Source organism: Arvicanthis niloticus, chromosome 19 (assembly GCF_011762505.2).
Source record: "Arvicanthis niloticus isolate mArvNil1 chromosome 19, mArvNil1.pat.X, whole genome shotgun sequence".
Classification (NCBI taxonomy): Eukaryota; Metazoa; Chordata; class Mammalia; order Rodentia; family Muridae; genus Arvicanthis; species Arvicanthis niloticus.
In genome coordinates this window covers 52,369,749-52,395,391 of record NC_047676.1, presented here as the reverse complement: position 1 = coordinate 52,395,391, position 25,643 = coordinate 52,369,749, and the positions used below count along the sequence as shown (strand labels likewise).

General features: G+C 40.9%; 1 long non-coding RNA gene across 1 annotated transcript in view; it reads left to right on the top strand.

Moving 5' to 3' along the window:
• The window catches only part of LOC143435149 (uncharacterized), a 56,815-nt gene that overhangs the window by 10,759 nt on the left and 20,413 nt on the right, over positions 1–25,643 (top strand). Inside the window, exon 2 of the long non-coding RNA XR_013105159.1 lies at positions 2,364–2,421. This is a non-coding gene — a long non-coding RNA (uncharacterized LOC143435149). The remainder of the gene's footprint in view (positions 1–2,363; positions 2,422–25,643) is intronic.

The following is a 25,643-nucleotide window of genomic DNA, read 5'->3' as shown; positions in this document are numbered from 1 at the left end:
ATCTATCTATCTATCTATCTATCATCTATCTATCTATCTATCTATCTATCTATCTCTCAGCAGTTAGGAATAAGACTATTGTAATAAAACCAAGTGGCATCCTACTAGCTCAGGACTGACAGCCATTAAAGCACATCATTAAATATTATTGAGCCAATGAATCAATGAATAATGAATGAAGTATCCAGAGTGCCGAGTTCCAGTCCCTGCTTTGCCATTAAGTACTTATGGGAGCCCGAGTAAATGCTTGCTTGTTCATTTCCCTACTTGCCAAATGGTCTTAATAATATCTGCCTTATATTTTTTGTTTGTTTTGGTTTGAAACAAGGTCTCAGGTACCACAAGCTACCCTCTAGCTCAGTATGTGGCTATGGGTGATCTTGAACTTCTGATCTTACTTTTACCTTCTAAGTGCTGAGATTTCATAAGTAGGCCACCATGACCTATCTTATGGGTAGCTGGAGTTTGAACCCAAAGGCTCATGCATGGTAGGCAAACGCTCTACCATCTGAGCTACACCAGGCCTTTGCCTTATTGTTTTCACAGGGTTCTGATAAGATTCTGCATGAACATATTTAAAGGGAAGCGGCGAACACATGGAAACATGTTAAAGTCTCAGACTACTGAACAAAGATTTGAGAAAGGGATAGATTTATATTGAGAACAATCTCTGCTCAAATGAAGGAAGTCTAAAGGCAAGCTAGACTGACACAGGGCCACCAGAGTCACATTCCACATGTGCAGTTTGGGAATAAAAACTGCCTGAAGTAAGATCAAAAGACACATAAGAAACAACAGGAAGCTGAGGCTGGCTGCAGATGCCCAAGCTAAATCAAAGCCAATGGTACGGACAGGCCTGGTTCTGGCAGCTTTGGAGGCCGGGCTCATGAGATCATCAAAGGCCTTTCCTGGCCGTTAAAGAAAGAAGATTCTCTCAATCAAGAAATGCCCCTGGTGTGTCCCCACTGTCTTAGCTCATTTCTGTTGATCACCTATACTGGATCTCTTACTTTCTTGTTGCTGTGATAAAAAAATAGCAATCGAAGGAAGAAAGGGCTCATCTTGGTTTTCAGTTCAAGAGGGACGATGTTCCTGGAGGAAAAGGCATGATGACAGTAGGCAGGGGTGGTGTGGTACTGGGAGCAGAAGGCTGACTGCATCCCAACTGATGCAGCCGAGTGTGAACAGGAAGTGGGGCTGGGCTAGAAAGACTCTAGGTCCACCTTCAGAGACTTACTCTCTTCAAAAAGGCTCTACCTCCTAAAGAGTCCACAACCCTTTCAATCAGCACGACCATCAGGAAACCATGTGCTCGAATATGTGAATCTATGGAGGAACAATTCACACTCAACCCACTATAGTAAGTGATCTACAAAACACAGCAGTTTATTTAACCCATGGTTTTGGAGGCTGGGAAGTCCAAGAACAGAGCCATGGCATTTGCTCAGCATCTGGAGAGGGTCTTCCTGCTGCTTTATATCATATAGGGGGATGCCACAAACATGGGACGATAAGGACACCAGAAAGAGTATACTTTTATAATAAAGACACTGTCATTATAATATAGTCCACTAATCATAAATAAGTTAATCTAGAGACCCCCCCTAAAGGTCCCATCTCTTAAATACCATCAACATATAACTTTGGGGAGTAAATTTCCAACTCATAAAATTTGGGGGACATATTCAAATCTTAGCTTGAGGCTGTTTCTTATTAATGTGTATATATATGCACATATATATATGCATGTGGGTAAAAACAATTGTGTGTGTGTGTGTTACAGTGTGAGTATGTGTGTAATTGAGAGGACAACGGGTAGAAGTCAGTTCTTTCTCTCCACCATGTTGGTACCAGTAGGTAAGTGCCTTTACCTACTGAGTCATCTTGCTGGCTCCAATCAATACTGTTTTGAGCTTTAAATCCTATTTGGTTGTAATCTAATTTAGCTCATTTTGCTTCACAACACACAGGCTCTGATGGGAGTAGCATGTTGGGATTTGTGGAATCTAAAACATCAAATACATGCAGGATGAGCCTTAGAAAGAATTAGTGATATACAGGAAACATTTGCCAATTTCTGCAGTGCAAATATTCCCACTATGGCCATCTTCAGTCTACCAGGATTTGGCAAGCTTCTTGAAGAATTTATCATTATTTAACAGTCAACTCTTGTGACCTGGGGAGAGACAACTGCAGTACTTACTATAGAAGGGACCAAAGGGAGCAAGACAGACTGGGGGCTGGGGAGACTTCATGCCTGATTAATTAATTTGTGTTTTATTTTGATTTATTTGTATTTTTATATTTTATTTGAAAAATTATGTTTAATATATGTGGGTCTGAATTTGGGTTTGTTTACATAGGCACAGTGGCTGCAGAAGTCAGAAGACGGTGTTGGTTTCCCTGGAGCTAGACTTACAGGTGGGTGTGAGCTGTCAAATGAGGACTGAACTTAGGTCCTGTGGAAGAACAGCAAGTGCTCTTAACCACTGAACTGCCGTCTCTGCAGCTCTTGAAATCAATGTTTATACACATTTAAAAAATAGTGTGTGTATGTATGTATGTATGCCTTCTTTCTTTCTCTCCTTCTTCTCCTCCTCCTCTTTCTCTTCCTCTTCTTCCTCTTCTCCTCCTCTCCTTCTCCTCCTCCTCTCCTCCTCCTTCTCTCCTCTTCCTCCTCCTCTCCTCTTCCTCTCCTCCTCCTCCTTCCCCTTTTCTTCCTTCTCCTACCCCCTCCTTCTCCTCCTCCTCCAATGCTGCTCAGTTTCAGTGACAGTGGTTAGGTTTGGCTTTCAGATCTCAGAGACTCATAGAGGGGTTCTAGCTTAATTATAGAAAGAAAAGGGAGGTATTCTAAGGGAGTTGGTTGCAATGCCTATTTGTTGTTTAGTCTCATTGAGTCTATCCTCCTGCCTCCTCCACAATTTCATATCCATGTAGTTTGGATGGAACTGATCCTGTCTGCACGAAGCAATGATGGTCTCTGTGTGAAGTTTGGCTAATTGTATTATTATACTTTCTAGCCACGGATAGAAATCAGTGAGTTCAAGACCTGTGTCTTTAGCCAGTTAAATGGATGTCTACCTTGACACTAGTTTAATCATGATGTTTTAGGGCAGGAGCTGTTGGTGGCTGTGTTGGCACATGGACCCCAGGTAATGATAAAATGAGTCCACTGGAAACTCAAAGTTTGGAAATAGGTTGATTCCTGATGATGTCACTTTAATGCTTGAATCATGCCAGGAGTGACTTCCTGGGTCCTAGTGGGTCAGTGCTCAGGCCCAGACTGGAAGGAACCAGTGCTCTGAGCCAGGAGTCATTTCCTGGGTCCTTGTGGGTCCCAGTTACTCCCTGTTTGGGGCGAGCGTTGCTGTCTGCTTACCTAAGATAATGCCAGGGTTAGAGCACCTGGGAGCTCCACTTCCTCTGGGTTCTTAGAGGTTGGGGGCAGAGTTGCTGCCTGGGATCTGCTCAGTGTTCAGGCCCAGACCGGAAAGGACTGACTTGGTGATAACTTGTAGTGTATCTCCTTTGGTGGATTAAAATATAGCCATTAAAGAGGACATTATAAAATTGTAAGTATGGATATATATGTATATATAAAAGTTGTCATAACATTGATGATGAAACACACGCTGAGCTTGTTTTTTTTTTAATTACAGTAGCTTGTGTAGAATATAAATAAAATTCTAGAGTGCTAAAAGTAAAGATACAGCCATTAGCTCTAAGTGATTGGATCCCCTTTTCCTTTCTGTCTCTCTTAGCTTCAGTCTCTAATTTTACTAAACAGGTATAACTTGGGAGATGTAATTTGTCAGCCAGGCTTCTCTAGAGGAACAGACCAAGAGTGTGCATGTGTGTGCATTGTTATGTATTATTTACAAATATATAGCGAAGGGGGATTTGATTGGATGGATAGGGGCTAGAGATTCTGACCGTGGCTCTTCACATACCGGAAGGGCTGCAAACCTGGTGCTGCCCACTTTACAGAGGCATATGTCTGTTTCAGTCTGGTGATAAAGGCCTGACCTCCCTGGAGAGTTTCCTGTATTGAGACCATACTGAGCATTGCAGAAGCTGGAGTCTAATGTTAGCAGGAGACAGAGGTGACAGCAACCGTGATGCTTATACAGAAAGCAGCGAAGGCAGGCAGCTCAGCTGCACACTGCTTTCTTGGACTTCTTCCTATGGGGTGTCCACTGGAAGGTGACACCCCTTTGAGGGCGGGTCTTCCTCTTTCTGTTAACCCTTTGTGGAAATATCCTCCTAGATGTATTCAGAGATGCATGCCCTAGAGCAGTGGTTCTCAACCTTCCTAGTGCCACGACCCTTTAATTCAGTTCCTTATGACCCCCAACCATAAAGTTACATTCATGGCTACTTCATACCTGTAATTTTGCTGTTTTTTTTTTTTATGAATTGTAATATAAATATTTGTGTTTTCAGATGGTCTCAGGCGACCCCTGTGTAAGGGTTGAAAGCTGCTGTCCTAGATCACTGTAAATCTTTTCAAGTTAATAATCAAGACCCACTGTCACGAAACACAGTTAACTAAAATTACAAAAATAAGCAAAAACAGAAAGGATGCAAAGGGGGACACTTTCCTAAAATTGATTTCAATCCTCATGTCTGCTTTTCTCCAGTAAGAAGCTTGTTTAATATCTGTGGCTCTCAGACTATGATCTGGGCTGACACTTCTCAGGAGTCCAGGGGACCAATCATGCTTCTACATGCATGAGAATGCTATGTGTGGGGCTCAGGTGGATGATAGAATCAGCTCTGCTGAGGCACTGCTAATCCATTGCATTAGGGTTCTGGAGCAGAGTGTTTGTCTCAGTCTGCTAGTCTGTGCTGCTTAGGGGAGGGGCCACACTGGGTTTTACAAGCCTATAAGGAGACCTGTCCCCCAGCAGTGGTGCTGAATGACCGTTCTAAATCTAAAACAGGGGATCCTTTCTTAGGAACAGTCAAAGTCCTGTTTTCCCCTCCTCCCATAAAGACAAGTTTCTGGTGCTTTCTTAGGATTGAAAGAAAGAGTTCTGACAAACTTATATCAAGGAGGACCAGGCTTGGAGAAAGAAGGGATACATAGCATCTTGGTAGGAGCCAGGGCTTAAATCCTGATGTGCTTTCTAGGGTTGTGTTATTTTTCAGCTTACTACCTGGGAGTCTGCTTTAAAAGTTCTGGAGGATGCACTCCAGGTGAGAATTTGTTCGATTGTTTGTCCTGTGTTGACCCAGCTGGGATGTCAGTCATCAGGAGGGAGCCAGGAACTCACCTGTGTCAGGCAAAAGGTTTTCATTCTGTAACCTGCCCTGTGCATTTGCTGGAAGGGAGCTCAATGGCTGGGAACATACTGGGGTGTCCCACATAGCAGCAGCAAAGAGTTCTTGACTTCTGTTTCCTTCTGAACTGAGAGTCATTTTACTTGTATCTTGCAGCCCCCAGTATTAATGCCACTATCTTCTTGATCATTCCCAATTTTTAGAAGAAGCCTAGGACATGACCCATTTCATCTGACTCATCATCTCTGAAGTCCTCAGGGTGGTCAGATTTATAAAGACACAGTTGGACTCCAGTCATCAGGACCTGGGAGAGAAAAGAGGGCTAGAGACTTACAGCATTCCAGTCTTGCAAGATAAACAGTAGGGGGTTTTAGGGAGGGGAAATGGGGAGAGGGAATGACATCTATATTGTAAATAAATAAAAATCCCCCCAAAGATAAACATTATGTATACATATGAGGATGTCACAATGAAGCCATTATCATTTCTAGAAATTATATGCTAATGAAAACATTAAACTAATAAAAAATGTTAGGCGCTTAGGACCCAGGGTCATCTCCCCACCCTTAGCTGCTCACCCGTATTCTTGTGGAATACTGGAACCCAATTCTTCTATAGTCCTCTTCCTCCTGCCCTGCCCTGTCCTCTGCCATGCATAGCCAGCTGCCCTCCTGCATGTGTAGATCTGTTTGCCTGGTTCCATTTGTTTTACTTGTTATGATCCCAGCACCTATGCATGCCCATCATATAGTAGGTACTCAGCGGTCTGTTGACCTCTGGCTGGTAACTTTGTGTGGGCCCACATTAGAGGAACTCAGATCTGCTAAGGTCACAGCACAGAAAACAGTGCCAACCCACCTTGGTCTCCCAACCCCACATAATTAGACATTGCCATCAGAAAAGAGTTATGTGACATGCTTCATTTTAAAAAAGAGAACTGAGTTAGCTATTGGCAAGTGTTTGTTCTGAAACATAGTCAGGAAGGGATGGGGACAGCTTTCCTTAGAAGCCATTATTTACAGCTGCCTGGGTTGTTTCCTTTTTTTGGGCTGCCAGGTGCTCCTCTGTCACTTCGATTTTTATTCAGTGACATTCCATGGCTGGTTCCTGCCTTCATTTTTCATTAAAAACGACTCACAAACTCCTTTTCTTCTTTACCCCCTTGTTCCCATCACTCACCTGTCTTTTGTTACATTCAAATGGCCTGAAAATTGCTGTAATCACAGGTAATCCGAGGAATTCTACCTTATTAGCGGCGCAGCCAGGGGCTAATCAGGGTATCCATTTGTCTGATACAAGTTACAGTCTTGAGAGGCGACTGGCCTTCCTCTCTCCGGCTCCCTCCCCCTGCATTGTTTTTCTCAGTCTGAATTCATTTGTGTTTTTTTTTTTTTTTTCCTTTCTGCTTTTTGGGTCTTCCCCCTTTGAAGTGGCAGGCAGCTTCTACATGCATTGGCTTGGACTGTGTTGTCTGGCATCACTATCCAGTTAATTAATTATCTGGTCGCTTCCATCAAACACATTAAGGGTTTCTTTTTTGGGGGGGGGGGATGACATTGAGCTGTGTGATCAATTTGATTAATGAGTTGAGCCATAACAGCCGTCAATGTTGACCTGTCTGCCTCTGCCTCAGGAAGTTTACCACATCTCCTTGCTGTCCTTCCTCCGTTTGTTCAAGCTTCAGAGGTAGCTCTGCCTCATGAAGTCATGTGCTTTTCTTTAATTTTGCTATAGATTATGCTCTGGACTCCTTTGCTTGCTGGGACAAACAAGAATGTTTCGTTTCTAGTCCTCTAGCAGAATTCATTGTGGCAAAAGAAAAAAGCCCAGAACAAAACAAGAAATAACAACAACAACAAAATGTTACATGTGTCTTTATGTATCATCCAGGTAATTTTATAAAAACAGTTTGTGGTTGTTTGAATATGCTTGGCCCAGGGAGTGACACTATTAGATGTGACCTTCTTGGAGGAAGTGTGTCACTGTTGGGGTGGGCTTTGAGAGACCTTCCTTCTCACTGCCTGGAAGCCAGTCTTCTCCTGTTTGCCTTTGGAGCAAGATGTAGAACTCAGATCCTCCAGTGCTATGTCTGCCTGTGTGCTGTCATGCTTCCCATCATGACGATAATGGACTGAACTTCTGAACCTGTAAGCCAACCCCAATTAAATGTTTTCCTTGTAAGAGTTGCCTTGGTCATGGCGTCTGTTCACAGCAATAGAAATGATAACTAGGACATAGTTCTTACCCTTGGATGACAGTTTGAATAATCAAATTAAGGTATGTAGTCCTGTTTTACATAACTAACTAGTGATAAGCTTTTTCTTCTTCTTTCTGTTAAAAACGAAGTGATTAGTAAACATTTTTTTAACCTCAGTCCTGTCCCACTTTGACCCTTAAATTAACTATTAGTGATCGCAAGTCATAATGCAGTCTTGCTAGAATTCTGAGTCTGGAATGTTGGAGACCTTCCACATGACCTCCTGGTGTAGTGGTGGTAGAGACCAGAACTACTTCCTGACTCTTTCCTAGCACCTTCCTGCCCCCAAGTGCAGACACAGATGCACATAAAACTGCATACCTTGCAAATGTGTTCCTGGCACTTCTGATCATGTCTTTAATACAGAATATACCTTATACGCTGTGTCATGCATCACATAACAGTAATACCACAGGGGCAGGCAGTAGCTGGGCATAAAGTGCTTGAGTGACTGTCTTCATCTGTTCAGGCTACTGTAACAAAATATCATACATGGGCATCTCAGAAACAATAGAAATTGATATCTCACAGTTCTAGAGGCTGAGAAAGCTAAGATGAAGGAACTGTTCAGAGAGTGTTCTCTGTCTCACAGATGACACTTTTGTACTGTGTCCTCATATGGGGGAAGGGGCAAGGCAGCTCTCTGGGTCTTTTCTATATGAGCATCAGTATTATTTGTGATGCCTCTGTGCTTATATCACACACTCATTAGCCAAAGTTCCCACCTCTTAACATATATTATACTGGTGACCAAGTTTTAATAGATGAATTTTTTAAGCAGGAGGGGAGCATACAGACATTCCATAGCATTATTGTTTTGGATAATTTGATGTAATAGAACCATACCCCCCTTAACTTTTTGTTCAATGAGGATTTTCTAAAATATATGCAGTATAGCTTAGTAGTTAGTGCATATAAAATACTGACTTTTAGTTAATGGCATAGGCCTTCTTTTGAAGAACACTGGTGGGTTGTGCAGGCAGATGCTTTTGGAGCAGAGCATAATTTTGTCAGACTTCTCAGTTGTAAGCCACAAAAGTGCATCTGTATTGAGAATGGAGGGGCTTGTATACATGTATAAAAGGATGAAGACACCCAGCCTTGAGGGTAATGTTGCAGAAAAGAAGCCCAAATATTGGTCACAAGCCAGGACTTGGAATAAAATATCACTGCTGCAGCCACTGAGTATGGAGTAAAACTAGGTAGTTGTTTCATTTTGTTTTCATGGTTCTGGAGGTTGACCCAGGGACCTCACAAGCTAGGCATGCTATCTACTGCTGAGATATTTCTCCAGCCCAAGGTATTATATTTTTATTTAAAAATTAATTTTTCCTAGCTGCATTAAAATATAATCAGCTGTCTTAGAGTTTCTATTGCTGAGAAGAGACACTGTGATTATGACAACTCTTACAAAAGCAAACATTAAAATGGGGCTGGCTTACAGCTTCAGAGGTCTAGTTCATCATCATCATTATCATGAGAAACATGGCGGCATTCAGGCAGACAGAGTCCTAGAGAAGGAGCTGAGAGTTCTACATCTTGATTCTGAAGGCAGCAGAAGGAGACTGTGTCACTCTGGGCCTAGCTTGAGCATATAAGAGACCTCAAAGCCCACCTCCACAGTGACACACTTCCTCTAACAAGGCCACATCTAATACTGCCACTTCCTGCAGGCCAGGAATGTCAACACATGAGTCTATGAGGGCCATTCCTATTCAAACCGCCATATCAACTAATAAAATTTATTACACAAACATGATTTGATATGTGCACATATTATAAATAATTACGCCAAATGGATTAACATACAAGTCCCCTCACAGACAGCACTTTTCATGATTATCATCCCAGTTCACCATGCTGAATAATAGACCCAGAGCTTTCCCACTTAGTGTGACCAAACACTGTTCACTTTTACTGACATCTTGATCCTCCATGACTCAATCCTAACTCACCCCTAGCCCATGACAGCTACCATTGTGTTGGCTGTCAGCTCTTGCAGTATTGCTCCTCAGTGCCCGGCGTGTTCCACTCAGCAGCACATCTTCCATGTTCATCAGTGCTGTTGCCTAGGACAAGATGTCCTTTTTAAAAAAAAGGTTGAATAGAATTTCAAGTCTGTGTATATGTATGTATGGATGCATCTATGTTTATATCTATATCTGTGTATCTTTATAATATTTTATCCATCCATCCACTGATGGGTTGCTTTTGTATCTTGACTTGATTATAGTGAATAGGAGTGTTGTGAACATGGGATGCAGGTATTTCTTCAAAATGTCGATGTAATATTTTTGGATATATTCAGAGTTTCAATGGGTGGGTGGGTCATATGGTCACTGTATTTTTAGTGTCTGAACATTCTCTTTGTTATGTTTCATGATGGCTGTACTAATCCATGTTCCTACTAACAGTGTACAAAGCTTTTGGCTCCTTACACTTGCTAATACTTGTTATCATTCATTTTCTAACAGATGTCACATGACTTGTCACTATGGGAATTTTCATCTTGCTGACTGGCTGAACATTTTCTGTCCCCTTTGGCTATTATCATGTCCTTTCCAGAGATATATCTGTAAGGTCTCTTGTCCATTCTTGGTCTGGTTATTTATTTTGTCTCTAAGTTTCTAATATTGTTTGATGGTAATTTCTTAAGAGGTGTCTGGTTTATGAATATTTAAACTGAGATGCATTTTTAAGCTTCAGTACCACAAGCTTGGCCTTGTAGCTACTGCTGCTGTTTTCATAAGGGAGGAAGGATAGAGAAGAGGCACAAACACAGAGACAACAAAATGAAGAAAGACAGCGCTTTCAGTGGGAGACAGCTTTCTGGACTGAGTCTAATATGGTTTTCTGCCCGAAGAAACGTATGCTTCACAGATATGCCCTTGTGACGAAGGATTAACGTTTTCAGTTCCCATAGTGGGGAACAGTCTGTCTTTTCTCTCTTTTCAAACTTAAAGAATTCAAGGTGTACAGGTTGGGGAGAGTGAGGTGAATATCATGCCTACTTTATGTCAGATATTGAATTAGTCAGGTCCCTCTCGAGGAACAGATGAGTAGATAAATGCATAGTAAAAGGATCTGATTAGCTAACACATTGCAGTTTGGGTGGTTCAGTAATGGCAGACTTCATACTGGAGATATTGAGAGTCTGGAAGCTGCTCTCTGTCCACGAGGATGGATGACTCAGAAGTGCCAGTCTGCAGCTGAAGTCCTGAAAAATTCCTGGGGAAACACCTGGTCTTCGTTCCATATTGTAAAGCTGAAGAAGATGGATTCTGATATGAGCAAAGGATGGGGTCATCACCACCATCATCATCATCACCACCACCACCACCATCATTGTCATCCTCTGACCTCCATATACATAACATGGCATATATGCTATCCCATGAACACCTCATGTGCCCTCCATGCAGACAAAAAAAAAAAAAAAAAAAAAAAAAAAAAAAAAAAAAAAAGAAAAGAAAGGAAAAGAAAAGAAAAGTAGAGCCATCTTATGTAACCAGTAGATGCAGAATTGAATTTTGTTTCTATTATGTGTTTCTGAGTCAGAATTGACATTTCAGGTGTTTGTTTACAGTAAAATTCTTCAATATTATTGTCATTGAAATGTGCATTTTATCACATTAAGAATGTTTTCTTATTTTAGGACCCAGAGCTCCTTGCTTAAGGTCTATGGAATTTATTAATTATTGTTATTTTTGCTGCTCCTGTAGAGTATGATAGTTTACCCTAGTTTGCTAAAGAAAAGGTGATTTTTTTATTTTTTAATTGGATATTTTATTTACATTTCAGATGTAATCCCCTTCCCCCCACACAGGAACCCCCATCCCATCACCCCTCCTCCTGCTTCTATGAGCATATGCCCCTATCCACCCTCCCACTCCCACCTCCCTACCCACAATTTCCCCCACACTGGGGTGTCCAGCCTTCACTGGACTAAGGGCTTCCTCACCCACCTATGCCTGACACTGCCATGCTCCCCTACATATACAGCTGGAACCATGGGTCCCTCCCTATGTGCTCCCAGGCTGGTGGTTTAGACCCTGGAGAGCTCTGGTTGGTTGGTATTGTTGCTCTCCTCATGGGGCCACAAACCCTTTCAGCTCCTTCAGTCTTCTTTCTAACATCTCCACTGGGAAACCCTTGATCAGTTCAATGGTTAGCTGTGAGCATCTGCCTCTGTATATTTCAGGCTCTAGCAGACCTCTAAGGAGACAGCTATATCAGGCTCCTGTCAGCATGCACTTCCTGGCATCCACATCAATGTCTCCCTTTGGTGACTGCACAAGGGATGGATACCCAGGTGGAGCAGTCTCTGGTCGGCCCCTGAAAAGGTGATTTTTTTTTTAAAACCCAGACTCTGATATCCATTTTTGAATTTTCTTAAGTGCAGATAATTGTGAAATTTAGAGTTTTGGCTGTGGGTTAATTTTGGCTGGCTATCTAGTTACTAGGAGGTTTGGATAACACTGACTGTACATATCTAGGGAAAATATATTTCTCAGTTTACTTTTTAAAATGAGTGGCAGTCTTCTTCTTGAGTTGAACTAGGCATTAGAAAGTAGTAAAAAAGATGACTACAGGGAGTGGACTATAGGCAGAATGGAGGAGGAGGCCAGGGTTTCCTGGCTGAGAGGCTCTGCTTTTTCTTTAAAGCCCCAAACCATCGTCTAAACATTAACTCCCTAAATTCCTGACTTCCCTTGTCTTCCAGTCTCTTCAGTACTTATTATATCTCCTTGAAGCTGTCTATTTTTATGATTCTTAAAACATTGCAGTAGACTTTGATAGAAAAAAATAAGGGGGCTTATCCAAAATTAAAATGCTATATGTCAGCTTGGGCGAAGTGGTTGGCTTCCCTGAGCTCTGGTGTTTTTCTGTGCAAGCTGAAGACAGTAATTCTTGTTTAGTCTTTGGAGATTAAACGAGATAACAATGTGAGTTTCCAGTCATGTTTAAAGTGGCCTGTGAGCGCTGGTTCTGTTTTCCCACAGCATTATTTTTTTATGTTCATCATCCCTTCCTCCTCATGGTGAGTTCAGCATCTTTGTTCAGTGATGCTGAGAGAGGGTGTTGTCAGTCTAGAGCTTGACAGCCCTTTTCTCCTGTATAAGTCAAATGTCACTCTTGGAATCATGATGGTCTCATCAGCTTCTCTTTGCATAACTTGATGGGGCTAGGGAATTATATGCGTTCTGGAATCATTCCGGCATAGAAGCTGTATACCAGAACACGTGAGATTCTGACAAAGTAACCCCTTTAAGGAATTACTTTGATTTTGAAAGACTAGCACGTATATTTTGCTTTGCATTATTTTCATATATTAAACATATATATTTAAATTTCAAATTAATATAATAATTTAAAAGAAAGAAAAAAACTTGACTTAATTTTGCCTGTAAGGACCGTAGCTTTCTTCATTAGGGTTTCTGATTTGAAAAGTAGTGTTTGTGTATTCTCTGTCAACCCTTTAGAAAAATTCACTGCTGGGCAGAAGAAGAGGTTGATAAATAAAAAGTAATTTGTTCATAAAATTTATAAGCTGCTGGAAACGAGGCCCCAGGATGAAAGTGCCAACTCAGCTTTAAGTAGGAGATAATAATCAAAGCAGCAATTGTACTAGTGCATTATGGCACGAATAAATCACACAGCAAGGCTTGGTGTAAGCAGCCTGGAAAAAACAGCCAAGTGAAGACTGTCAAGTGAGGGATTATCTTTATTCCTGGACTTTCTACCCAAGCCATAAATTTAGTCCAGGGTTTCTTCTTCCCAAGACTGAAGGCTTTCTACTGAGTAGCAACAAAAGCAACATTTTTTTCCCCCCAATTTCTAATGATTTTGTATGGGATAGACAGGCTTTCTCTTTTCTCTGTTTTTGAATCAGGGTCTGGCTATATTGCATGGGCTGGTTTCAAGTACAGGAATATCCTCTGCCAGCCTCCAGAGTCCTGTGGTTCTGGGCTATCATGCCCAGTGGACAGGCTTTTTCAGTGAATTACATGATTTTTCTTTTTTTGACCCTAAAACAAGGGTCCCTGTAAGTTCTGCTTAGGGCTGGCAGTACATATTGCCAACGAGCTTGACATGAACTAGTGTCATTTATCTGCTTTCCCATAAAGAACACTTGTTGACTGTTGCCTTGACATCCCAAGGCAAGTGTTTTCATTGAACATGCATGGTTTTACTACACCAAAATAGCTTAATTTTACTTTTTTCTTTTAATATCTTTTTATGACCCTCCTCCTATTTCTCATTTGTTTTTTACTTGCTGGGAATAGAGGCCAGGGCCTTACACATGCTAGGCAAACCTCAGAGTTTTTTTTTTTTTTTATCTTTTATTTTGAGAGAAGAAGTCTTACCAGCTTCTCAGGTTGCTCTAAAACTTACTCTACAACACTTTACCTTGAGCTTCCAATCCTCCTGCCTCAGCCTTCTGACAAGTTGGAATTACAGGTATGTGTCAAGTCTAGCTATGCTTATTTAATGGATGTATTCTTTTTCTACATCTGAATGAAAGACTAAAATATAGGGCAAATGGTAATATTTATTTCTGATTTTTAGTTAACAAGAGGTCATCTGTTAGCATATCTAGGCTTGTAGATTAATAGAATATGTAATATATTTGATTAAAAGCAATTGTTCTCCCCACCTTGAATCAGGCATGGTGTAGGCCGGCCATTGTTCAAATAGAAATATGTTTGGTTTCCAACTCTTCTTCCCAGTGTGTTTCCCATCCCTCTGCTTCTCAAAAGGAGGGTATTCTTTTGACTCATCAAAGCAGAAGGTGTGAGGGCTGGGAACAGGGACTCAAGTCAGCTCAGGACTACATGACTCATGCAGTTAGCAGGCAGCAATGGAACTGGGCTTTCTTGTCCCCAGAAACATGTTCTCCTGTGGAATGTGTTTCTAGAATCTCTTGGCATTGTCACTTCTGGAGATCTATTTATCATCTTTTCCTAAATCTATCATTTCTTCCCTGAAGAAGTTTCTGACTCTGAGCACCATGTCTCTATGCCCTAGGCAACCACCAATCGGCCTTCCTACACTCCCGTGCTGATTTCCCTCTGACTGACTGCCCTCTCTGCCTGTGTCCACTGTCTCTGTGACATACAGGGAAGAGATCCTTCTAGATCCTGTTTCTTAGACTTAATGTGCATGTGCACACATTGTACACACAGACACTCATTTCAATCTGGATTCTGAATATAAAAGGAAGCAGGCAGAATTTGTCATTCTGAGGCTGGCTTGTTTTGCTTAACATAATGATCTCCAGTTGTATCCATTTTCCTGCAAATGTCATGAGTTCATTGTTCTTTGTTGAGGAAAATTCTATTATGTATACAAATCAGATTTTCTATATCTGTTCATGTGCTGATGTATATGTAGGCTGGTTCCATTCCATAGCTATTGTGAACAGTGCTTCAATAAGTGTGGATATTAGTGTGTCTCTGTAGGCTAGTTCCATAGACCCTCTGGGTTATGGTGAGGAGTATATAGTGGGCCACTTTGGAGTTATGTATTTTTAGTGTGTTAAAGAATCCCAGAGTGAGTTACATAGATGCTTCCCAAGTTTATACTTACTTTGGCAATCTGTGTTACTCTTCCTCCACATTCTTAACAATATCTGTTGTCATTTGTTTTCTTTGATGATAGCCATTCTGAAGGGGGTGAGATGGACTCTCAAGACATTTTTAAAAGAGATTTATTTGGGTTAATGGTTGGAAACTCAGTACATCATGGCAAGGAAGGCATGAGGACATGACTATAAAATAGCTGAGAGAGAAAGGATCATACTCAACAGATTTCCTGATCCATTCCCCACTTTTTACTCAGCTTAGGCATTCAGCCCATATTGATGGCGATTCCATCTTTAGTTAACCCTCTCTGAAAATATCCTCTTCAATGCTCTCAAAGACATGTGTCCTAGATAAGTCTAAAATCTGATCAAATTGACAATTTGATGACCTCTGTCTACTTGGTATCCCAAACACATCTCTAAAACACTCTATCTCTAACTTCCATCTCATGATGGAAAATATATTCAGTCCAATTTCAGAAGTCAGAAGAATAGTTTTAATGGTATTGATAATGTTCCAAAGTTATAAGTTTACTGTGAGACTCCATGCAATCTCCCAACTGTGAGCCCTTGTGAAACAACAACAACAACAACAACAACAACAACAACAACCCATGTACTTCTAATATACAATGGAACAGAGTTTCTATTCATGGAGCAAAGTAAGAAAATATTTACTAAAGCAAAGCCAAAATCTAGCAGGACAAGATGAATTTTATAGCTTCAAGCCAAGCATCTGTGGATGTTGGTGGTATAATTTCAGTCCCCACACCCTTGATTAGCGCTAGCCTCCCAGGTCTGCCATCTGCAGAACATGAGGCTGCTGTCCTGGGGTGTCCCCACTCTGTGCCCACTGCTTTTCTCAGTTGATATCCCAGAGTCCTGGCATTCCTGAGATCTCAGGCTCTCCACTGCCAATTCACTGCCAATTAGACATCACCACTACCACAGTTTCATGCAGTGGCCTTACAGGACCTTCTTGCTGGGACTCTGATCCTGTTCCATGCTGCTTAGCCTCGGAAGCTTTCTAGAACCTTGACATGACCTCAATTACCTGGTAACTCTTGCTTTTTTTTTTTTTTTTTTTTTTTTTTTTTGTGACTTCAAAGCCAGTGCCTCGTGAATAATGCTGCTAAGTTCTTTTGTCGGTGAGACAGCCTTTACTACAGATGTAGTGGCCCTTGTTTGCTTTAGTGAAGGAACCTGGATAAACCTTTCTGTAAGAGGTTGTGTCAGAGAACTCATTCAGAGACATTCTCAGTTCAGCTTCTCTCCTTGAAAAGAGATGTCAATGAATTACATTTTTACAAGCTGGAGTCCTTGATAGGTGGACTCCAAACATCACCTTTCCTGTTGTGCCAGTACAGACTAAGAGGCTCTTCTCTAACCATGTCCATTTCCTTAGCGATTACGAATGCTTGGTGTGAACCCTCCTTGTTAGTACCTTGTTTCTGCCACTTTCCTCCCTTAGCTGTACGTTTATCCTCTTGTCTCTCTCTTCCCCTGTGAACCTGGATGAGAGCAGTGAGATGCAACAATGACTCACATCACTGCCGCATACAGTGACACAACTTCTCAGGACATGGACACAGTGTAGCCAGATTTTTTTTTTCCCAGAATATAATATGACTATCTTTCTAGTTCAAATCCTAATAAAGTTGTCATTCCCTTCTGAAACTTTATAATCCAGGACAGAATACGTTTCTGTTGGTGTTCTGGTCTCCCATGCTTCCACCAGGATGACCTATTAAACTCTGTGTTGCAGATTCATACTCTCAACCTCTCCTTTTACATAGGTGCTTGGGACCAAGACTCAGGTCTTCATCTTTGCACAGCAAACACTTTATCTACTGACCCATTTCTCCAGCTTGTTCTTAACTATACATTTAACAGCTGTAGAATTTATTTATTTGTGTGTGTGTGTGTGTGTGTGTGTGTGTGTATTTGAATGCGTGCTTGTATGGATGAATGTGTGTAGAGGCCACAGCTTCCTCTGGATATATCTATATCTGTATCTGTATCTGTATCTGTATCTGTATCTGTATCTGTATCTGTATCTGTATCTGTATCTATATCTATATCTCTATATCTATTCAGCCAAGAGCCTGCTAATTAGTCTAGGATGACTGGCCAGTGAGCCCCAGGATTTTTTCCCTAAGTTCTGGGATTACAAACACACATCACCACACCTTACATTTTATATAGATGTGTTCATCAAACTCAGATCTTCGTGTTTGCATGGCAAGCACTATACTGATTAAACCCTCTCTCCAGGGCTTTCAGTATCTTGTGAATTAATGAAGGATCATATTTATGCTATTTCATTGGCTAATGGACTTGCCTGTATTGCTATCTATCTCATTAGGCTCTTGAAAAGAAAGTGGTCATTTTATGTTCACTGTATCTCTAGTTCAAAAAAATTAAGTAAATAAAATTTTTATTGAATACATTAAAAAATATCAAGGAATCAGGAGAAGTAAAAATGAAATAAACTGTCATGGAAGATAAAGTTTCTAGGCATGCTAGTAGAGGTCAGAGGTTACAGTGTGTCTGTAACCTCTTAGAACCGTAGCAACTCTTAGAAAGGCAAGCATTTAACTGGGTCTGGCTTATATAGTTCAGAGGTTTAGTCCATTCTCATTGCGGTGGGAAGCAGGGTAGCACACAGGTAAACGTGGTGCTGGAGAGGTAGACAACAGGAAGAGAGAGTACATTGGGCCTGGCTTGAGCTTTTGAAACCTCAAAGCCCGCCCCCATAGTGATATACTTCCTCCAGCCAGGCCACATGTACTCCAACAAGGCCACACTACTAAATAGTGCCACTCCCTATGGGTCTGTGGTGGCCATTTTTACTCAATCTATTCACACAGTAAGAGGAAAACTTGGGGTCTGGCATAAAGAAGGTGCTGGAAACAATCTGAGCAGGAGTGAAATGGAGGACCAGACATGAGTTGTAGTGGGTGAGCGCTGAGCAAGAGGTGACTGTACAAATGTTGAACTGTGGAGGACACTGTCCAGAAATTCGAGAGAGAGTAAAGGGGAGTCTAGTTTGAGGGAAATCAGGTTGGGGCAACTATACCATGTTTATTAGTGTAAGAGAGAAAGATCAAGAATACTTGGAGGAAATGGTGGAGTAGGATATAGGGAAGAACACAGTGAGGTCTGGCCCAGAAGACAAGGGAAGATCTGCCTGATAGTTCAATAAGGGAAGGCACCTGCTGTCAAGCCTGAAGAAGTGAGTATGATCCCTGGGACTGGCATGATGGAAGGAGAAAGCCAACACCTGCACTGTCCTCTGACCTCGGTGTGCACACTGTCCTCTGACCTCTCTGTGTACATTGTCCTCTGACCTCGGTGTGCACACTGTCCTCTGACCTCTCTGTGCACATTGTCCTCGGACCTCAGTGAGCACACTGTCCTCTGACCTCTCTGTGCACATTGTTCTCTGACCTTGGTGTGCACATTGTCCTCTGACTTTGGTGTGCACACTGTCCTCTGACCTCGGTGTGCACACTGTCCTCTGACCTCTCTGTGCACATTGTTCTTTGACCTCCGTATGCACATTGTCCTCTGACCTCTCTGTGCACATTGTCCTCTGACCTCTATTTGTTAGTGCATCTATTTTTCCATGCAGGTATTCATTCATACAACAGTGAATTTTTTTTCTTAGCCCATGCTGTCCTAAGATGAGGTCAACACACAGGAAGCTTTCCTTAGGTCACCTGTAGTCTTCTAAGGCAAACTGGCAAGTTTTTAGTCTTCAGATGATTTTTCTAGCTTGAGATCACTTTGAGGCCAGTTGTGAACAGTGCAAGATGAACAATAATGGCTTCGTAATGTTTAGAACCTTGTTTTTCTCCGTCCCCTACTGTTCTAAACCTCTAGCTAACTGTTGGCATGCACACACTTCTCTTATAGCCCTGGGAGACTGAACAGAGGCAAATTATTTCTACTTTTCCCTGCAATGTGCAGGAAAAGATTGGGAAGTGGTGTCTCTTGCCAGCCATAATTGCCACTCCAGCCTATGAACATTGGAAGGGGAACAAAATAAAGAGTAAATGGAAGAGATGAAAATCAAATCTACCCTGACTTGACTCTCTGTCCAGTTGATGAACCCTATGGAGGAACCACATTAACACTGCCGTGGGTTTTAATAACTGGACAACCGAATATACTCACTCATGCAGGACATTTATGAATTATTAAGTAGCCTGTCCCTTAGCAGTCAAGCTGTTGCATGTAATTACCCAGAGTTCATCTTCCCTCACTAGACTAGAGTTTTAGACTTGTGCAAGCTACAATCAGTGTGTGAAACACACAGACATAGCTCTGTGCCACCTGAAATCATTTTGGGAAAGCCCCTTTAGTCTCTGGCTTGAATAGCCTATGCTAAATACCTGTTTTAAAGCACTGTCTTTGGGGCAAAAATGCTGGATGATTTGCCCCTCCCCCCCAATCATGGTTGTATTCACAGATAGGACATGGGAAGTAGATTACAGAGACATTGATTTTATAGACTCAGGACACATTCTTGCTGCCCTGGACTGTGAATCTGGGCTTAGAGGGAATTTAAAAATAATGAGGACTATTCACATCAGAAGTCTTCTGAGCAGATGGATCATAAGAGGCCAGGATCGTAAGCTAATGGGAAGCCAGGGTTGTGACTTGGAAACCAGGCCTTATTTCAGGGAGGGCCAGGGAACATATTCTTGTTCCCAGATGTGAAGCTGTTATTGTCATAGAATAAGGTTGACCTTAAAGGGGAGCTGTCTTGGACTTTAGGAAGATTCCCATGTGGCCATTCACTCAGTGCTTTTCTGGGTGTCCTCAGGGGTGCACCTGGAGGTGGGACATGAACTTGGTCTTCATTGGAGAGAACAAAGAGTCTTCTTTCTCTCCACAGTTTTCCTTTGGAGTATTGTCTTATATTTCTGATTAAAAATATAACATTAAAAATATAACATTTATAAAATATATGCTAATTATAAAATATTTTCCAGATTAAAAACAGGCAGTCCCCTTAATTGTATCTTATGGGTAGAATTGTTTATTTTTTGAAAAAATTTTCTATGCATCTATAAATGTAGGTGTTAGATCATTTTTATTAGTACTTTTCAGATAAAGGCATGCTTTATATCCATCCATACATAAAAATCTTTCTCAACGGATCTCTCAAATAGCTTTCTGTGCTCATACACACAGTTATTAGCTCATTTTTAAATGCTTATGACCATTTAGATGACAATGGCTTCTATAATTAATTACTTAATTTAAAAACATTATAAATAACTCTGAAATGAGATATTATGAACATTGATTTTTGCCTACATGCTTAATTATTTTCTTTGGACAGATTTTTAGATGTCTAACAGCTATCAAAAGAAATATTTATGTAAGTTAAAAATTTGCTTTACATCATCCAATTTATTATGTTCAAAAACCTGACCTGATCCTGATATTCACTTTGCTAGTATCTAATAATATTTATGTATGTATGTATGTATGTATGTATGTATGTATGTATGTGTGGGTGTACAAGTACACATTGTGTGTGTAGATCAGAGGAAAGCTTGTCGATGTTGGTTCGCTTTTGCTACATTTACATGGGCTTTGGGAATTGAACTGAACTCAGATCATGAGGATTGTGTGGCAAACATCTTTCCTTGCTGAGCCACCTCTCCAGCCCAGGATATAGAATTATTTACTAGATTAGGTTTTATATTTAATTCCATTTTAATCCAAACAGATTCATAAGAATCGCACCTGTGTTAATTTTGCTGAGCTATTTTATGGCCTATTAAATAATATTTTATACATTTAAAATAAATACTCTATAAACATTTGAAAAAAGCCTTTTGTTTAGCTAGATCCTGATTTGCCATGAAGGGACACTATTAATATGTATTATCTATATATTACATATATATATATATATTTTGTACTTCGACATATGTGTTATTAGAGCTGGTTGCTAACTTTTCTGTTATCCCTATAATGATAGGAAACAAACAAAGAAGGTTTTGCCAAACCTTTCTTTCTATTTCTAATACTGCTCTTTACTTTTTGGAGAAAGTATAGTAAAGAACCTAGGAGCACTGATCTGACCCCAGAACGCCTGGTGTGAATACTAGGTCCTCCCTCACCATCCATGGATCCTGGACAAACTCCATCAACTATAAAATCCCACCATCTTGGGATGAAGACATGAGTTGATGCAGAGCTTGGCTGGCCCGTGGTGAATATTCCACTACTCCATGCACCTGGTGCTCTGATAGAGTCAGGGCCCACATTGCTATACATTTGATCAGTGAATTTATCAATGTAACTCTTTCTTGGTCACACATAGAACATTTTCCTTGACTCTGTCTATGTTGATGTTAAGGTTGCTGTTTTGATGTCCTCTTGTTTGTGTTTGCTCAGCGTCGTCCATTTGAGTTGGCTGTCAATGTTCATTAAATGTTGGTTCTAACAGTCCCAAGGACAAAAAGACATGCAGAAGCTCAAGCTCCTTGTACAACGTGGTACAGTATTTACATAAAATTACACATTCTTCCACATATTTTAAATTACCCCTAGATCACTTATAATATCCAATATGAAGTTAATGTTATATAAACAGTTTTTATATAGTATTGTTTAGGAAATAATGTCAAGAAAGAAAAAGCCTATATGTAGTCAGGACAGACAGTTTTGCATTTGAATATTTTCCACCCTTGGTGCAACACATGGATGAGTGACTCATACATATGGAGAGTTGACTGTGCTTTGATCTGCATGGCTTCTACTCAGTTTTAATATTGTTATAATGGAAAGCCTGTTGGTGCGTTTATTTTGTGCAATGTGATATTTTGAAATATGTGTACATTATGGAATGTCTAAATAGAACAAATTAACATACATCTTACCTCACACACTTACTGCTTTTTCCGTGAGGAAAGTCGAGTGGCTTATAAACAACAGAATTTTATTTCTAATTGTCTGGAGGTTGGTAAGTCCAATATCCACATTAAATCGGCAGATTTAATGTCTGGTGAGGCCTGTTTATGAGTTCCTAGAGGCTTGTCTTCCTGTTGTGTTCTCACGTGGCAGAAGGGATAAATGAAATCTCTCAAGTAGCTTTGTATGGGCACTAATCCATTCATGCGGGCTCCCCCTTCATTACTAATCATCTCCCAAAGTCATCTCTACCTACTGACATCACCAGGGGGTTAGGATTTCATTTTATGAATTTTTGGGGCCATACAAACATTCAGACCTGTTCTATATTTGGGTGGCTGTATTTTCAATTTTAAAAATATTATCTCTTATAGTGTATTTATTGTAAATGACATATAATTTAGTTTATTTTAAAAATTAGCCTGAAAATTATTATCTTTAAAAAAGGGAACTTAACTGGTTGACTGGTTGGGGATAGTGGTTGGTATCTTATCCTTTTGCTTTGTGTTTGTAAATCATTGACCAAGGTTGAGGTTTTACTCCAATGATCATCTGATGCTGGTAGCTAAGCCCAAGGCTTTCTTTCTGGGACCCTGGGCTTTCCTTTTCTATTTAAAAAAATTATTTGTGTGTGTGTGTGTGTAGTGTGGTATTGTAGTGTTTGTGCATGCGTGTGTGTATGTGGTGTTTGTACGTGTGTGTGTGTGTGTGTGGCGTGTGTGTGGGATATGTACTGTGTGATGTGTGCTATGTATGGTGTTTGTGCATGCGTGTGTGTACATACATGCTTGTGCAAAGGCCAGAGGTTGATCTTTTTAAACTCTTTTCCACCTTATGTGTTTGAGGCAGTGTCTCTTACTGATTCTAGAGCTCAAAAATTTGCTAAGTGTAGCTGGCCAGTGGGGCTGAGAGACCCCCTGTGCCCCAGGGCTGGGACTATAGGTACACACTTCTATAGCTGTTGTTTACATGGGTGATGAGGATCTAAACTCAATCCTCAAGCTTACACAGCATGTACTTTATCAACTGAGTTGGTTTTCTCTCTAGGAATTCAGTTTTCTTTATTGTCTTAAATTCATTTAATGAGGATGCAATATTCTAGGTATTTGAAATTTTAAATTAAAAAAATAACACATTGGATATGCCTTCCTAAACATGTCCAATATATATATATATATATATGGCTATATTGAATCCTCACAAGCTCAGCAGGTAGGTATTAGTTCTTAGAAACAGGGAGACTGAAGGCATATAGGAATGCTCTTGAGGAATTACAGACAGTTTGTAACGTGTTAATTTTTCCTATTGTGTGTGCATGACTACAGATCCGGGGCAGGTCTGGATGCTGATATTTGCCAAGTCTCTAAGTAAATCCATTGAGGACTATGGCCAGGGTCACCTAGATTGAATTTCTAGTGTAGACCGGTTGTTCTTGAGTGTATCCTTCACTGTCAGTTTGTCTTCAGGGCTAAAGGTGAAGAGTTTAACTCCGGTTGGGGATCACAGTGTATGTTTCACTCTGTGGTTCTTTTTTGCAGGAACTGGTTTAGGAGCTGGGGGCATCTGTGGGTGCCGGTGGCACAGGCTGCTGGGGAAGGGCAGGTCTGTGCCTTATCCATTATTGTATATCCTATGCCATGAGGAATGACTGATCCCTGGCAGGTGTTATTTCTTCAAATGACCTGAGCTCAGAGACGGAAAATGGTCTCGCATTAACATTTGAGTTATGAGACTTTAGGAAAAGGCTCATAGAGTAGAAATGCATTATCTTAAAATTAGGCTCTCTGCAGCCCCTGCAATACTATGTATAAGCAATAAAAATAAAACGTGTTTATAGCTCCTTCAATAGCTCACTCTGGACTGCAGCAGCATGCACTTTCCCTGGGAGATGGTCTGTGTCACCCTGGGAGGGAAGAATAACACTGATGTGTGGATGGTTGTTTTCCCTGGTAATGCTGCTGAGAACACACAGTTAATAAAAGTGCTTCGGAGACAGCTGCTGGGGAGATGTGTAGCCCCCAATCTCACTGGGATTCCATATTTGAAAAACAAAACAAAAATAAGAACAAACAAACAAAAAACCCTCGGCCAACTCACATGAAAACTCCCAGCTTCCATCAGGGGAATGCCGCTGTGAAGCTCTAATGAGATCCCTAGGTGAACCGGGCTTGCGAGTTATTTATTTATTTATTTTAATAAGGACCTGTTTGACTTTTGCAGATATCTGGTTAGACCTTGATTGACTGTCAAGCTTTTTAAGGAGCATTGATTTTTTTTTTTTAACTGCTGTTACATTGGGATGATGAGGTCATTGTGTTTTGCCATGTTATTGAAATTCTCATTAGAGAAACTTGGAGGTTGTAATAAGTCCATCTTGGCCCTCACTCTCTGTGCTAAGAGCAGAAAGCTGGAAATGCTGAGCTATGTCGAGATGACAAAGGCTAAATGAACAAGAAACCAAAGAAGTTCAAGCAGCAGCAACACAAGACCCCCAAACTACATATAATACAACACAACACAACACAAAACCCCCAAACCACATACAACACACAACACAACACAACACAACACAAAACACTCAAACCACATACAACAACAACAACACAACACAAAACTCCTAAACCACATACAACAACACAGCACAAAACAACACAAACCACCTACAACAACAACAACACAACACAAACCCCCAAACCACATACAACACATAACAGAACACAAAACCCTCAAACCACATACAACAACAACACAACACAAAACCCTCAAACCACATACAACAACACAACACAAACACAAAACCCCCCAAACCACATACAACAACACAACACAAACACAAAACAACACAAAACCCCCAAACCACATACAACAACAACACAACACAAAACTCCTAAACCACATACAACAACACAGCACAAAACAACACAAACCACATACAACAACAACAACACAACACAAAACCCCCAAACCACATACAACAACACAACACAAAACAACACAAAACCCCCAAACCACATACAACAACAATACAACACAACACAAAACATCACAACCCCCCCCAAACCACATACAACAACAACACAACACAGAACAACACAAACAATACCCCAAACCTCTTTTCCTCTCTAATGGTTAGGGGGAATTTTAGAATTTCCAGGATTTTAGAAAATGGTAGCTACTGATCAGAGCTTATCATTTTTTCGAAGTAACAGCTGCCACTACTGAGCAGAGTCCCCTGTAGACCGTGGTCTGTTACTGTCTTATCCCACAGGCACTTTCTTTGTGCTCACTATATCTCTGTAAAACAAGCACCATTATCCTTCTTTTATAAATGAGCAACCTGACTCTCACAGAGGTAGGGTCACCTGTTAGAGGCTGTCTAAGGGGCCAGAGGAAGTGGTAGGTTTCAGTCAGGCTGTGCCTAATTCTAGAGTCCACAGTTGAAATTGGTAATTGTATCTGGTGGCTGTGTGAACCAACTAAAGTTCTCACCGTGGAGGCCACGGAATAAACGATGCCTTCTCTTCCAGAATAGAGGCAGAGCTTTCGGATACATCATCCTGACCTTCCTCACCTGTAGAA